We start from the raw sequence: 16,760 nt of genomic DNA, 5'->3' as shown, positions 1-16,760 counted from the left end.
AGTGTCAACATCAGCTTCAGAAAAGCATGTTCAATATACCTTAAGAAATTTCAAAGTCATGGTTTTATAAAACGACAGATTCATTATTTTAAATGAATGAGTTTGTATATTAGTTTTCTATCACTAGTTACAAATGACCACAAACTTAGTTAAAACAACAAAAATTTATTATCTTACACTTCCATAGGTCAGAAATCTAAAGTGGATTTCACTAGGCTAAAACTAAGGGGTTGGCAGAGCTGCATTTCTTCGTCAGGCCTTAGGGGTGAATCCGTTGCCCTGCCTTTCCCAGCTTCTAGAGGCTGCCTGCATTCCTTGGCTTGTGGCTCCTTCCTCCATCTTCAAAGGCAGCAGCATCAAGTTGAATCCCTCTCAGCTGCCACCTCTCTGGTTCTCTCCTTTCCCTCCCTCCTCCACTTTCAAAGACTCTTGTGCTTACATTGAGCCCACCTGAATAATCCAAGATAACCTCCCTATTTTAAGGTCAGCTGATGAGCAACCTTAATTCCATCTGCAACCTTAATTCCCCTCTGCCAGGTAAAAATATATTCACATTTTTGGGTGCATGTGGGGTGAGGGGAGCCACATTACTCTGCCAACCACACATATTATCTGAAAGATTTCTCAGCGTAAAAATATTAATTTTAAATAATTTTTAAAAATTTAATAATTTTAATTATTTAATTAAATTTTATTAATTTTAATTAATTCAGAAGTTAGTCCTATTGTCTAAATTGAGAAGAAAACTAATAAAGCCTTGGGATTACTGGAAAACCCTTATAATAAATGTATATTTATGACTGCTCCCAAAGAGACACTGTAATAGATACTAACTTGTTATTTAAGAAAAAGTTCAATAATCACACTTGTATATTTTGACTGGTGGGTGATGTTCCTGGGTCTTCATCAACAATACAAATTTTGTCATCAGATGGAGTAAAAATACTCTACAAACTTTCATTTAATTCTGCGTATTTCTGTATGCCTATCCCCTCTCTTTTCAGCATCCTTAGAGGAACTGGAAACCTCTTCCCTTTTTTCTGCCTCTTTGGAAGTAGAGAGTTTTTCCAGGGATTCTACTACTTCATTTCTCAACTCATCTTCAGATTCTTCAAAATTTCTGAAATCATAGCAGTAAAAAATCAACTTTGGGATATCAAAACACGAATGAATACATGTGAAAATCAGTGTCCCTTCTCATGCCCCACCCCCACATGACCAATCTGAAAGTTGCTTTTTCACCCAGGTAATAAATTATCATATCAGTCTGGTTTCTCTAAGGATGATAAACAACCAACGTTGGGAGAATCAGTATTCTGTTTAGCTGGATTTGTGTTCAGTAACTTTTATTATATTTATTTATTAATATCCATCTACTCTTAGTTTAAAAGAAGAGGAGGGAAGAGAAAAAAAAGAAAAAAAATAATACAATGGCTGCCATATATTGAGCCCTTCCTATGTGCCAGTCACTTCCCTGGAGCACTTTACACATACTATATTTCTTCTACTAATAACAACACTTGAGGTGGACATTATCATCATCCATTTATAAAGAAGCTGGGCTCAGAGAGGTTCAAAAACAGTGCCCAAGGTCTCACAGCTCTTAACTATTAGGACCAGGAATTGAAATTGTGTCTAAGGCTGCAACACTGACGCTTTTAGAAAAGAAGAAGGGAAGAGACCAAGAAAACTATCTCAAAGATCACAGATATTTAAGGGGCAAAGGAAAGAAACCTAGGAGGAGCTGGTAGGAACCAAGAGTGTTCGTCATGGAAGCCAAAGGAGCAGAGAATTTCCAGAGAGAGGGAGCAGTCACATAAGATGAGGACTGAGAAATGATCATCGGACTCGGCAATTTCAAGGTAATAGATGACCTTTGCAGGAATATTTCAGAGTTCTCTGCAGCCGCAGCCATCATATAGTGGATCAGGAAAGCAATGGGAGGTTTAAAAAAGTGATGACAATGAGCTAAAACTCCTCTGAGGGGAGCCCTGCTCTGAAAGGACAGTATTATCTCAAGAACATAAGGGGAATGGGTTTTTTTGGTGTTTTTCAAGATGGGAGAGATTTGGGCATGTTTATAAGCTGAGAGGAAGTAAGTAATAGATGTTGAAAATACAGGAGAAAGGTAGATTAATTGACAGCAACATGGTCACTGAGGAAAGGCTGGGACTTAGAGCACCTGTGTAAGGAGGAGCTTTCAACAGGAAGGGAGACTGCTTTCCTCTGAGAAGGAAGATAGGGAGGGAGAAGGAGTCAAGGACGCATGTGTAAAAAATTCATGGATCTACACAACAGAGGTAATTCCACCTACAAAACACCCCCTCTGTGAAGTAGAAGGCAGGGCACGGTGATGAGAGCAAGGTGGATGGGGGTGAGTGTGCACGACTGAGGGTTTGGAGGGAAGCTGACCAGGCATAGGATTGCTAGGTATCACAGAGGACTCCCCTGGAATTGGAGATCATCAATTCGGGGTGGACCAGTAATTATAGCTCCCATGTGTTAAGCTGCCATTACTCAGGTATGTGCTTACACAAAATCTTGCCTTTGTCTCCATTCCTCTACAATGTAATAATATGTCTGTGTGAATTTCTTTTCATTGATCCTGCTTGATTATTCTTTTATTTCCCAGATATCATGATTCGTGGCTTTCAATCATTACAAAAAGTTCACAGCTATAATTGGTTTGAATATTGCTTTTCATTTATTCTCTTCTTCTGGAATTCCTTTTAGATATACATTGAGCCTTCATGCCTCTTAACACTTCTTTCACATTTTCGATCATTTTTTCCCCCTCAGATCTATCTTCTAGTTACTAATTCCTTCATTAACTCTATCCTGTTTTTAAACTGCTGAATTTTAATTTCTATTGGAAGACTTTTTTCACGTTCAGAAGTTCTATTGGTTGATTATCAAATCTTCCTGTTCTTTTTTGATAGACCTGCTTTTTTCTCATGTTTTCTTATTTTAATTAAATAATTTTAAATACACAATAGTAATTATTATGCAAATATTAAATACTCATAATATTATCTGAAGTTGTTTATGACCTAATTTAACTATTTGTTGTGTTTGCTGTCTCTCATAGTGGATTTAATCTTTAATTGTGAGCTCATCTTCAGCAGTGCTTTAGTGAGAAATTCACTGTAACCTGGATTGAGGCTATATCCCTCCAGAATGTTTTATATGTATTTCTTCTAGAGATCCCAGAGTATTACAATCTCTTACTGCTAATTTTAATGTTAATTGTTCAATGTACATGTTTCTAGACCATCCAAGTATTGTAAATTCAAACTCCAATTCTGAGTGAAGACAAATCCATGGTTATAAATTTCTCAGGAAGTATTTTTCTCCCAGAGACTGAGCCAAGACAGACAAGCCACATTCCTGAGCTTTTTTCCTAGACCACCCTTGCACTGAAGAGCAGCTCTTCAAGGGTTCCATTTAGGAAGAATGGAGGGGAACCCAATGAAGAAACCCAAAACCTGTCAGATATGTAGGAGATAGGAAAGAAAGGAGGGAAGAAAATTTTAAAAACAAAAAAACCCCACAAAATACAAAAGAACTTCCAAAACAAAATGAGCCTGCAAACTAAAATTCCAAAACACAAGAATAAGTCTAATGGTAAGAAAGGTAAGGTGGGCAACAAATTTTTTTTTTTTAAGTTGGACCATTGAACTAACTCGAGATGAAATTATTATTATTTTATTTTATTTTTTTTTTTTTGGTACGTGGGCCTCTCACTGTTGTGGCCTCTCCCGTTGCGGAGCACAGGCTCTGGACGTGCAGGCTCAGCGGCCATGGCTCACGGGCCCAGCCGCTCCGCAGCATGTGGGATCTTGCCGGACCGGACACAAACCCGTGTCCCCTGCATCGGCAGGCGGACTCTCAACCACTGCGCCACCAGGGAAGCCCGAGAGATGAAATTATTTTTATGGAGGCACTGGAAGAAATTTTCACATATTGGGGTATGGGGAAGTCATTCTGGCTTATACATGATTTGGCCTATACTTTATGTGACCTGGAACAGCCTGTCTTATGGCCAAACACACTTGTACATGTGCTTTAACCATTAAAGAGTGTCAACTCTGGGAGCTTCCCTGGTGGCACAGAGGTTAAGAATCCGCCTGCCAGTGCAGGGGACACAGGTTCAAGCCCTGGTCCGGGAAGATCCCAAGTGCCGCAAAGCAACTAAGCCCATGCGCCACAACTACTGAACCTGTGCTCTAGAACCCAGGAGCCACAACTACTGAAGCCCACGCGCCTAGAGCCCATGCTCCGCAACAAAAGAAGCCACTGCAGTGAGAAGCCCGCACACCACAATGAAGAGTAGCCCCCCTCGCTGCAACTAGAGAAAACCCGTGTGCAGCAACAAAGACCCAACGCAGCCAAAAATAAATTTAAAAAAAAATGTCCACTCTGAAGATAGGGATAAATGATCCCTGTTCCTATGACACCAATGCTAAAATACTCCTTCAAAGATGAGGGTCCCTTCCCAGACACCAAGGTCATGTTGACTCGCTGTGTATGTGCTAATTGCTCTTTTGAAACCTTGAAGGAAGGTACCCCTGTAATGTTTGATGTTTGTTCTTTGTTCTGATAAGATATAAAACTGTACTGAAAACCATGCTTCTCCAGAGGGCTTTCTTCTTCCTTGGTGGAGTCTACGCTCCTGGTCTATAGTTCGCAGTTTTGCTTGAATAAAACTCTCTTCTGTTCTTTATTATAGATTGTTTATAATTGGCATCGACAGAAGATTTTGATAAAGCCCTTAAAGTAAGTATGCTCAACAAGAGAAATTAAAGCACAACATCCATTTTAAAATGTTTTTAAATTATGGGAAACAATTATGCAAGAATGAAGCAAGAACATATAAATATAAGAAAAAATAATTATAAATATTAGGAAATATGTAATCATTTAAGTTAAAAACCTAATAGATGATACCCAGAGAGAATTGGAAAACAGTATTCAAGAATTCACCTAGATTGAAACAAAGAATAAAAAATATGAAAGGGGACTACCCTGGTGGTTCAGTGGGCAAGACTCCATGCTCCCAAGGCAGGGGGGCCAGGGATCGGGGAACTAGATCCTGCATGCATGCCGCAACTAAGAGTCTGCATGCCACAATTAAGAACCAGTGCAGCCTAAATAAATAAATACTTTTTTAAAAAATATGAACGTACAACTAGGTGTTATTGGGGACAGATTGGGAAGCTCTAGAATCTATCTAATGGCAGAGCCAAAATGGAGGGAATAAGAAAAGCGATATTTGGAGAAATAATAGGTAAAAAATTTCCAGAACTAAAGAAAGTCATGAGTTCTCAGAAGAAAGTGAGCCAAGGAGGATAAAAGATAAATCCAGACTTAGAGATATCATAGCAAAACATAAGAATGAAAGAAGAAAAAGTACGTTATGAAAGTACTAGGGAGAGAGCACATCTATAAAGGAAAAACAATTAGATGATAGCAGATTTCGCATCAGCAATAATAGAGACCAGGAGAAAAAGGAAGAGGCTGAGAAAATTCTCCCCTCCCTCCCTCCCTCCTTCCTCCCTCCCTCCCTCCTTTATTTGCTAGACAGGTTGATTCCAATGTTCCCATGGAAAAACAAGTAAGACTAGACAGGAAAATTATGAAAAATGAAAGCCCCCCCAAACAATAAAACATATTATAAACATGTTTATAATAATTAGACTAGAAAGAATAGGAATTGGATACAAATACACATAAAAATGTTGTATATCATAAAAGTGGCACTTCAAATTGGTGTCAAAAATAAAGATTTTTAATAAGTGGTGTTGGAATAAGTAAGGAGTTATTTGGAGAAAAAATTAAGTTGGAGCCACACTTTACAGTAGAAGTAAAATTCAAGATGAAAATATTTAACTAAATGGAAAACTAAATCATAAAAGTACTAAAAAAAATTCTGGTATCATTTTTTATTAAATGATAAATCTAAGTAAACAAAAGTAAGAAATTTCCTCATGGCACAAGTCACTATAAATACATCAAAAAGCAAACAAAAAACGGGAAAATATTCTTGAAACATATCACAGCTAAAAGACTAATTTCCCTAAAATACAAAAAGTTCCCCAAATCAACACAATGTTAATAGCCTAAATTTTTTAAATGACTAAGGCTATAAATAAAACTGATTCCCAAAGGAGGAAATAAAGATGGATCTTAAGCATAAGGAAAGGCAACCTTACTCATAAAAGAAATGCTAATTAAAACAAACCTGAAATGGCATTTTAAAATCTATCAACTGTGCAATGATCCGTAAGTTTGAAAACACACTGAGCAAGGAAATGTACAAGGAAACAGGCACTTCCATACCCTGTCAGTGGAAGTGTTCATAGGTGTAACCTCTGTGAAGGGCAATTTGACACTATCCAATTACAAACGTACATACTCTTTGACACAACACTTTGCTGTTCTGGGAATTTAAACTCTCTATATACTACTGTTTGTATATTATGATAGGTACTCAAGATACACTGTTAAGTGATAAAAGGAAGTTGCGAGATAGTATCTACATTATGAAACTGTTTCTATAAAAAAAGAAAAGGAATATACAATACCAAGATATACAGATTTGCTTACATTTTAATGGAATTTCTCAGAAGAAGTATGCACAAGAAGCAGGTTGGATTGGTTGACTCTGGGGAGGGGAATTGTGTGGCAGAGGTAATGAGATAGCAGAAAGACTATGAAAAGAATATACCTTTTGAATTTTGAAACATGTAAATATATTACCTATTTTAAAAATAAATTATAATAATTTTAAACTTCAAAGGACTCCAAATTTTAGAACTAATTAGAGAGTTCAGTGAGGTTACAGGATACAACATCAATAGTGTTCCATACACTAGCAGTAGCCAAAATGTAGTAGGAGAAAAATGACCCCATTAATAATGGCAACAACAACAAAAAAGTTAAGCGGTATCTATATCATGAAGAAAACTACAAAAATACTGAAGAATATTTTAAAAGGCATAAATAGATGGAGAGCTATACTATATTCATGGATGTTAAGACTTACAATCACAAAGATGTGAATTCCCATAAATTAATCAACAAATGTAATCTCATTCTCTTCAAAATCCCAACAAGCTTTTTCATGACACTTTACAAGAGAATGAAAGGATGTATACGTTGAGTAAAAAGCAACAGCAAAGATAATTTTGAAGAAAATGATATGGAGACCAGAGGAAACTGTGAGGACTAGCCATACCAGATATCAAAAGGTACAATAAAACCATAGTAACTGACAGAATATCACTGATGCAGAAAGGGAACACAAAGCCATTGGAAAAGAATGGAGAATCCCAGAGACAAACCCATGTATAAAAGAAAACTTGGTCTCCTTAGCTGGGTCTTTGAGGCTATAGTCTATGCCTCAACAACAGCATTTTAACTTTTTACCATTTTTACTATTTCCCGTGCTTCATTTAGGCATCTAGGTATGACCTACTTACGTATCATCATCATCAGATCTTGGTCCTGGTTGTTCTTCATCTACTTCAATGTCAGAGGCCACTTCTACCTTCCCCTCTTCTTTAGGAAGCCATTGTTTTAATGGTCCCACTGTTAAATGACAGAAAGAGAGATTAAAGCATCCCAGCCTATACATCTCGAGAGGGACATATACTAAAAATCCTATATTGAACATCAACCACAATGGTAAGACCTTTGAATAATTTCCATTAAAACAGAGAATAGACAGGTGACAACTGACACCAACTATTCCGCATTGTACTGAAGGTAGTAGGCAACACAAGAGAAAGAAGTAAGAAGAATAAGGATCAGAGATGAAGAGACAAAATAATCCCACTTTGGGAGTAGATGCTTTGATTGTATAGAAAATTTAAGAAAATCTTGTAAAAACTTAAGACTTTCCAACATTATTGCACTACCCTTATCCTTCGTTGTTTTTACACCCAGTATTCAGTTTATGGTTACGGTTAATCACTGATGTCTGCAAAGAAAACCCAAAGCACACACCCACAATTTTATCTTTTTTGGTGAGGGGAGGAAGGAGGTGAGGGGGTGAATTAATTGTTGTTATTTAAAATGTACTTTTTGGGAATTCCCTGGCGGTCCAGCGGTTAGGACTCCGTGCCTTCACTGCCAAGGGTGTGGGTTCAATCTCTGGTTGGGGAACTAAGACCCTGCAAGCCCCACGGCTCAGCCAAAAAAAAAAAAATCTTGACTCTTGTGACTTCAAATAATGCCCACATACTATTAAATACTTTGCAAACATTAAAAAAAGAATGAGGTAAGCCAGACTCTTAAAAATTAAAATTTAAAAAAAAATGTACTTTTTTTCTCTTGGGAAAAAAATCAGAATGAAGGTAGTACAATATTTAATTTCTTTATAGAAAGCAGCATCCCCTCAACAACTCTAAGCTTCCAATGATTATGAGATGCACATATTTTATACACCAATAGCAAAGAAAATGTTCCCAATAAAATGGGACAATGTTTTCTTAGCTCTTTTATATATATATATATATATATATATATATATATATATATATATATTTTTTTTTTTTTTTTTTTTTTTTTTTCCGGAACGCGGGCCTCTCACTGTTGCAGAGCACAGGCTCCGGATGCGCAGGCTCAGCGGCCATGGCTTACAGGCCCAGCCGCTCTGCGGCATGTGGGATCTTCCCGGACCGGGGCACGAACCCGTGTCCCCTGCATCGGCAGGCGGACTCTCAACCACTGCGCCACCAGGGAAGCCCAGAATTTATATTTTATATAAATTACTATAAGAACTCTTTTAGTCCTCCCTAAGCATACATTTTTAATCTTATATCACTCTTGTATATTCATAAAAATGAAAATATAGGTGAAAAAAATTGGATAAGGTATAACTAAAATTCCTCACATTCACAGTATTACTCCTCTGAATTGTTACTTTTTTAACATATCAATCAAATTATTTTGGATCCCAATTCAAAGAGACCATAATAAAACAATTCATGAGACAATCAAGGAATTCTGAATTACTTTTTGAGTCGATGTCTGACATTTTTTTGTTTGTGGTAAAAGAAAAAATAACATAAATTTACCCTCAACTACTTCCAAGTGTACGGTACAGTATTGTTAACTATATGCACATGGTTGTACAGCAGCTCTCTAGAACTTTTTCATCTTGCATGACTGAAACTCTACTCCCACTGAAAAACAACTCCCTATATCCCCCTCCCCCCAGCCTCTGGAAATCACCATTATACTTTTTAAGAATTTGACTCCTGTAAATACCTCACCTAAGGGGAATCTTGCAGTATTTATCTTTCAAGACTGGCTTACTTCACTTAGCATAATGTCCTCAAGGTTCATCTATGTGGTAGCTTGTGACAGGATTTCTTTCTTTTTTTAACACTGAATAATCATCTATTGTATGTATATACCACATTTTCTTTATCCGTTCATCCACTGATGAACATTTAGGTTGCTTCCACATCTTAGCTATTGTGAATAATGGTACATTGAACATGGGTGTGCAAAAACATCTCTTCGAGATCTTGTTTTCAATTTTTTTGTATATATACCCAGACGAGGGATTGCTGGATCAGGCAGTTCTATTTTAAATTTTTTAAGGAACTGCCATACCATTTTCCATAATGGCTGCACTATTTTACAATTCTACCAATGGTGCATAAGGGTTCCAATTATTCCACATACTTGTTATTTTCTGGTGTTTTTTTTTTTTTTTATATGGTGGCCATCGAATGAGTGTGAGATGATAGATCTTTGTGGGTTTTGTTTTGTTTTTTAAAATTTTTATTTATTATTTTTGGCTGTGTCGGGTCTTCATTGCTGCACGCGGGCTTTCTTTAGTTGTGGCAGTGGGGGCTACTCTTCGTTGTAGTGCTCGGACTTCTCATTGCGGTGGCTTCTCTTGTGGAGCATGGGCTCCAGGCACGTGGGCTTCATTAGTTGCGGCACGCGGGCTCAAGCTGCTCCGTGGCATGTGGGATCTTCCAGGTGCAGGGCTCGAACCCGTGTCCCCTGCATTGGCAGGCGGATTCTTAACCACTGTGCCACCAGGGAAGCCCCTCTTTGTGGTTTTGATTTAAAGTTACTGATGATTAATGATGTTGAGCATCTCTTCATATGCCTGTCAATGATGTCTGTTTTTTTCCCTCAAAAACCTTGGTGCAATCAAGAACATTGTTGAGACAGATTTTCTTAAAAGAATCCACAAAAGAACTAAAAGAATTCACAGAGAATTTAAAATGCTGGTTTCTTAAGTTGGCTTTAAAATTATGTAGAGCTAGCCTACTTTCAACTACCACTTTAGGAATTTTGCTAAGTATGTCTACAATAGTTAGCTTTTCCAGAATAATAAACTACCATATAACTTAGTGGCTTAAAACAGTAACCATTTATATAGGTCATAATTCTGCAGTTGGGCGATTTGGGCTGGGCTCAGCTGGTCGGCTCTTCCAGTCTCAGCTGGGCCCCTCATGGCATCTGCAGTCACTTGCCTGGCCACCTGGAGGTTGGCTGGTCTAGCATGGCTTCACTTGCGATGGCTTGTCTCTCTGTTCCACACGGTCCCTCATTTTCCAGCAGGGCAACTGGAGCTAGTTGAGAGATGGACAGGATTCCAAAAGAAAGAGCAGAAGCTCCTTAAATACTCAGATTTGCCACACCATCACTTCCGATGCATTCTACTGACCTAAGCAAATCACAAGGCCAGTCAAGACTCAAGGGAAGAGGGGAAGAAAAACATTTAATGACAGAGGAGCTGCAAAGTCATACTGCAAAGGGCATGGATACAGGGAAGAGTGAAGGACTGTGCTCATGTTTGTAATTTATCATAACATACCTTTCCCACCCAAACTGTACAACCATCTGGTTCCTAGGTGTCTAAAGAGTATTTCACTTTAGTCTCCAGGAAAAAAAAAAATCCCTACCCTCTGTTAGCAAGTGGGATTAAAAATAGGAACTTTCCTCCAAAGGTGGAATTAAGAGCAAAGTGTGGCTTTTTTATTTTTTTGGTAAACTGTTACATGACTGCTCATGTACACACAAGTAGAAATCTCACCACACTTACATTTACCTATTTAAATCAACATATTTCATCCCAAATCATAGCCCATGTTACTTCCTAAAGCGCATTAAACAAATGAAATATATTGATATATCTCATCTATGAGGTAGTCTGGCTAATTAAAAGCAAGCCAGAGTATTCCTCCTGGTGTGGGAATCTGACAGTTTTTGTTTTCCTGTCTTAGGAAGACAATTTTAGGAGGCTCTTATTTTTGTTTAACAGAAGAAAGAATGAAAGGCTAACTACAGAAATGTAAATCAGCTGTTATCAGGATGTGCAACTATGATGTTACCAAGGCAACTGTGTGGCCCGAAAACTTACACTAGAAAAATAGAGGTTACCTTCCTACCAAGGATTCCCTTGGAGTGGTTAAACTATAAACAAAATTACTGACCTGAATTAATTATGCACATGTAAAAAAATACTTCTCTTTGAAAGAGTGTCACTCTTACTAGTTAGATTCATTTAAAAGGATTTTGTAAAGTCTTGCTATTTCAAACTTTTTAAAATTAGCACAAATTAAACATGTACTTGATAAACCCTCATTTTTATTTATTTATTTTTAATTAATTAATTTTATTTATTTATTTATTTTGCATTGGGTCTTCGTTGCTGTGCGCGGGCTTTCTCTAGTGGCAGAGAGCTGGGGCTACTCTTCGTTGCGGTGCACAGGCTTCTCATTACAGTGGCTTCTCTTGTTGCGGAGCATGGGCTCTAGGTGGGCAGGCTTCAGTAGTTGTGGCATGCGGGCTCAGTAGTTGTGGTGCACAGGCTCACTAGTTGTGGCTCGCGAGTTCTAGAGCGCAGGCTCAGTAGTTGTGGCACACGGGCTTAGTTGCTCCACGGCATGTGGGATCTTCCCGGACCAGGGCTCAAACCCGTGTCCCCTGCATTGGCAGGCAGATTCTTAACCACTGCGCCAGATTCTTAACACAATTCTTAACCATTCTTAACCACTGAGGAAAAATCCAAACGCTCATTTTCAAATGGAATTTAGAGCTAGAAACATCAAAGGAATTTATCTTCAAGGAGTTGGATATTTAAGCTAAAGACTGACAAACGATATACGAATCATGCTTAAATGTACGACAACGAATCCTTAAATGCCTTTATAAATTGTGTCTATTACACCTGTAATCAAAGTTATTAAAATCTACACATGCAGAAAGTCTTTACAAAGACTCCATAGAGCTGTAAGAATAATTAGCATTGTAATTTCCTTATCCAACTTGATAGCAATACAAATATTGGCAATCCCATGCCTTTACATAAAGTGATAGTAAAAACGTGCTATGGCTGTATTTTCATTCACAGAGACATGGTGGGGCTTCCCTGGTGGCGCAGTGGTTGAGAGTCCGCCTGCCGATGCAGGGTACACGGGTTCGTGCCCCGGTCCGGGAGGATCCCACATGTCGCAGAGCGGCTGGGCCCGTGAGCCATGGCCGCTGGGCCTGCGCATCCAGAGCCTGTGCTCCGCAACGGGAGAGGCCACAGCAGTAAGAGTCCCGCGTACTGCAAAACAAAAAACAAAAACAAAAACAAAGGCATGGTGACTTACTAAGTTCTGGGCATTATACCAGGTGCTAGGGATGGAGAGGCGGAGTGGGGTGGTGATCAAGACAAAGCTCTCAGAAGCTTATAGTCTAGTGAGGAAGAAAGATATTAAACAGGAAACTAAAGTGAACTTTACTTTTATGATCAGAGAATTACAGTGTCTTGTGGGATATTAAGCAGGGAAACCAAACTTAGAGGAATGCAAAGGAGACGTGCCCTGATGTTTTCTCAGGCATTTAAAACAGTGGCTCCTGGGGGACTTCCTGATGGTCTAGTGTTAAGACTCGGGCTTCCACGGCAGGGAGGTGTTTCAATCCCAAAAAAAACAAAAACAAAAATAAAAAACAGTGGTTCCAGGCTTCTCTGGTGTTGCAGTGGTTAAGAATCTGCCTGCCAATGCAGGGGACATGGGTTCGAGCCCTGGTCCTGGAGGGTCCCACATACCACGGAGCAGCTGGGCCCGTGCACCCCAACTACTGAGCTTGAGCTCTAGAGCCCATGAGCCACAACTACTGAGCCCGCGAGGCACAACTACTGATGAAGCCTGCCCACCTACAGCCCATACTCCACAACAAGAGAAGCCACCGCAAAAAGAAGCCACCGCAATGAGAAGCCCGCGCAACACAACGAAGAGTAGCCCCCACTCGCCGCCAACTAGAGAAAGCCCGCGCGCAGCAACGAACACCCAATGCAGCCAAAAATAAATAAATAAATTTATAAAAACGAACAAAAAACCAGTGGTTCCTTGTCAGTGGTACACAGGCAGTAGTTTAATTGAGATCCAGGTTTTTAATAGCAATCTCTAAAATTTCAAATAAAATTGCTACTGCATCTTTTTATGGCCTGAATTTAAATGATAAACATAATAAGGAAATGTCTTTCATGCCTTTAATCAATATTTGAGTGTGAATGAATTTGAGTATGAGACTGAATTCATGTGAAATTGTCAGAGGCAACTAACAGAGAAAAGACAGAGAGACCTTAGACAAACTTGAGGATTTACAGAAAGCTTATTAGAATTTTTTGGATTAAAGGGAAGCATGTCAATCAAGTTACAGGCTCTTCCACTCATTCATTCCAATTATTAACCGATTAAGAATCTCCTATATTCCAGACACCTTTGTAAAGCCCTGTTCGGCAATATAGCGAAAAGCAGGGAGGGAAGGGTATCTGCTGATAAAACATCAGAAATGGCCGGGAGGTTGCATCAGAGTGAAATCTTACAGGAGGAATTATTTTGGCAAAGGGAGGAGTCTTTAGAAAGACTCACCTTTCTAAACTGAGGGAGAAATATTTGCTGATGGAGAAGTGCTAGCAGCCCTGGTGCCCGGAGAGGCCATCCGATCTTGAAGGCACTTAGAGTCTGCAGAGTCTGGATTTTATCCTGAGGGTATGGGAGAATCTTTTGCAGGATTTAAAAGGATTTTTAGGATTATCTGGCAGGGGTGCAGAGGGAGAGGTAAAGAAAGAAGAGATGACCAGAGACAGGAAGTCAAGCTTGCTACAGGGATAGGAAAGATGGGGTGAGGCCAACAACAGAGTGAGAGGCTGAAAGAGCAGAGAAAGCACAGCTGGGGTGAGAGGGGATGCCTGCACCTTTAGCAGGTTACAAAAGAAAATACCTACATTTTGCTTTGAATGCTACCCTTAGAGGCAAGTTCCTATGTTTAATCCCACTTGTTAGATTAAATTACTCATATATGCCTAATGTAAAGCCATCCATTTGAAAATGCAGTAAGTTCATGAATTAATTAATTTGGTATGCAAGATCAAATGAAGTTTTCTATGACTCTCTCCAAGAAGCACAGGAACAAACCCAAGAAGACAGATCATAGTCACCAGTATGTCACCATCGCAGTGTCCTGAAAGATGGGCGCCCCCCTCCTACCTGGTCTGTGGCCCCAGCCCTTGGCCTCCAGGCCAAGCCAGGCCAGCCCAAAATTTCTTCCCCACCAGCCCCCAGCCCCATCCTTACAGATGATGTTTCTATCCCAGGATAGAAGGGGAGGGAGCAGACATGCAATCACACTGCCGTCTGTGGTTTGAAGGTACTTGAAAGAGAGCCTTGAAGGCAGGGAGGCATTTCCTCTCTCTCTCCCCACTGCACTGCCACCCCTGCCTTGAGTTTTAAGTGTGGCAGCTGAGATAAGTAATAACACCGAAGGACTTCATCTACTCAGGGACTCTGGTCCCTTCTCCGGCGCCTAGATTTTAGTCATACCGTCTTTCTTTTTCTTTCTTTTTTTTTTTGGGTACGCGGGCCTTCCAGACGCGCAGGCTCAGCGGCCATGGCTCACTGACCCAGCCGCTCCGCGGCATGTGGGATCTTCCCAGACCGGGGCACGAACCTGTGTCCCCTGCATCGGCAGGCGGACTCTCAACCACTGCACCACCAGGGAAGCCCATACCGTCTTTCTCAGTCTCTCAGGCCTGTGGATCTGCAAGTTCTCCCCACCTGAAATATTCGTTCCTCAATAAAATGCTGTCCATTCTTTCAGACTCACCTTTCACAAATATTCCCCTTCTCTTGAGCTTCACAAACGGGCAGACCCACTCTTCAGAAACAGTCGGGTACGACTCTTGCATTATTCTCAGTGTTGTCCTTCAACTTTGCAAGCACGCATCCGCCTCCATCACTGTCAGGTTTCTAACCAGTCCTCCGCTCCGCCTCAGCCTCGCATCTCAGCAAGCCCAGCCCTGAAACCTCGCCCCTGCGCAGGTGTTCTCTGTTTGATACCTGCCTGCCCCAAATGGCTTTGCTCGTAGCAGTTTACACGTGCACACCCAGTGGAGGACCAAATCCCCACTGTGATAGGAATTCCCTCGAACTTTAGAAAGTAACGGTTGGTTTCCCTTAAAGTCAACAGCAGCATAATCTTGTTAAACATTGGAGGCAAAAACCCAAAGCCAAAAAAAACTATATTAAGATGTATTTTACGGCCCCCAGGATGGTAATTTGAGTCTGCTGAAGAGCTGTCAGAATAAACGGACTCTGTGAGGTAGCGCTAAGCACTAGCTCATCACCTACAAAGCCACTGGTCCTTCCTACGTAACTTTTCATCACTTGTCAACCCATCACATTACAGAAAATGATCCTACTCTTCTCAGAAGTTCAAGTCTTTTGTTAATGGCATTTGGAACAGGCTTGGACAAAGCAAATCAGCTTCTGAAAAGGCTTAGACACCCTCCCAATTCTCTCTCCAGGCTATTTTTATCCCCATTCTGCATTTACACCTCTGACAAAATTCCACAGGGGACTATGTTCTTAAAAGTAAACTACATACCAAATTCTCCATCGTTGGCAGAAAATGAGCTACTTGTTAGATGTGCTGCTGTCAAAACACTCATTAAAGTTCCCGGCGTTTCAAGCCGCCACTGTTTCCTGTTTTCTGGAATGCCTTCAATCACGATCACTCGGCCGTCTGAAAAGGAGCCTGGATTATTGAAACTAAAAATGCTTCTTCATTTGAGTTTTTATAAAATCACAGAATGTGAGATCCTTGGAGGTCACCTAATCCCACCCCTCATTTTACTAGCAAGGAAGCTGAGATACAGAAAAGTTTAGTGACAATATTATCATGTACTGTTGGGCAGGAGAGTCATTTTTTGCCCTGTAAACTGGCTGTTTTGGTGTGTTGACATTTCTATTCTATTTATTTTAAATTAGGTTTCCCCTCTTACTGTCTCATTGGCTTAGGATGGATTAAATTGTATTATGTTTGCAAGCCCTTTCTTGTAAATTTGATGATATGCAATATATTTTGTAATAGTATAAATATGGGTCAATTCACACACTTTTAATTACTAATCTCAGTGATATACTTACAGACTTCAACTTATAAGATGGGTATAAATTTTAGCTCTCCCCCAGCCCCATGTTGTCAAGAAGAACATAGGAAATAAGCAATAAAAATCTCCACCACCTGTAAGATCACACCCAGATATTGCTGGGACTCTCTGCTAAGGAAAGACTGTGCCAGAAGCCCAAATGAAAATGGAAGAATTTAGGTTGAAAATATCATCATATCCTAAACACTGCTAACATGGAAATAGCACTTTGGTTTGCAAAGCAAGTTAATATGTATCTTTGCACTGACTCTCTAAATCTTGTGGGACAGCTAATATTTCAGTTCTG

At 39.7% G+C, this 16,760-nt stretch overlaps 1 pseudogene; it reads right to left on the bottom strand.

The window, feature by feature from the left end:
• Positions 1-207: 207 nt before the first annotated feature.
• LOC132413926 (serine/threonine-protein kinase Nek5-like) lies at positions 208-16,314 on the bottom strand (annotated as a pseudogene).
• Positions 16,315-16,760: the final 446 nt, after the last annotated feature.

Source organism: Delphinus delphis, chromosome 18 (assembly GCF_949987515.2).
Source record: "Delphinus delphis chromosome 18, mDelDel1.2, whole genome shotgun sequence".
Classification (NCBI taxonomy): domain Eukaryota; kingdom Metazoa; phylum Chordata; class Mammalia; order Artiodactyla; family Delphinidae; genus Delphinus; species Delphinus delphis.
Note: the sequence above shows the minus strand (reverse complement) of the source record. Positions and strands in the feature narration are given on the sequence as shown.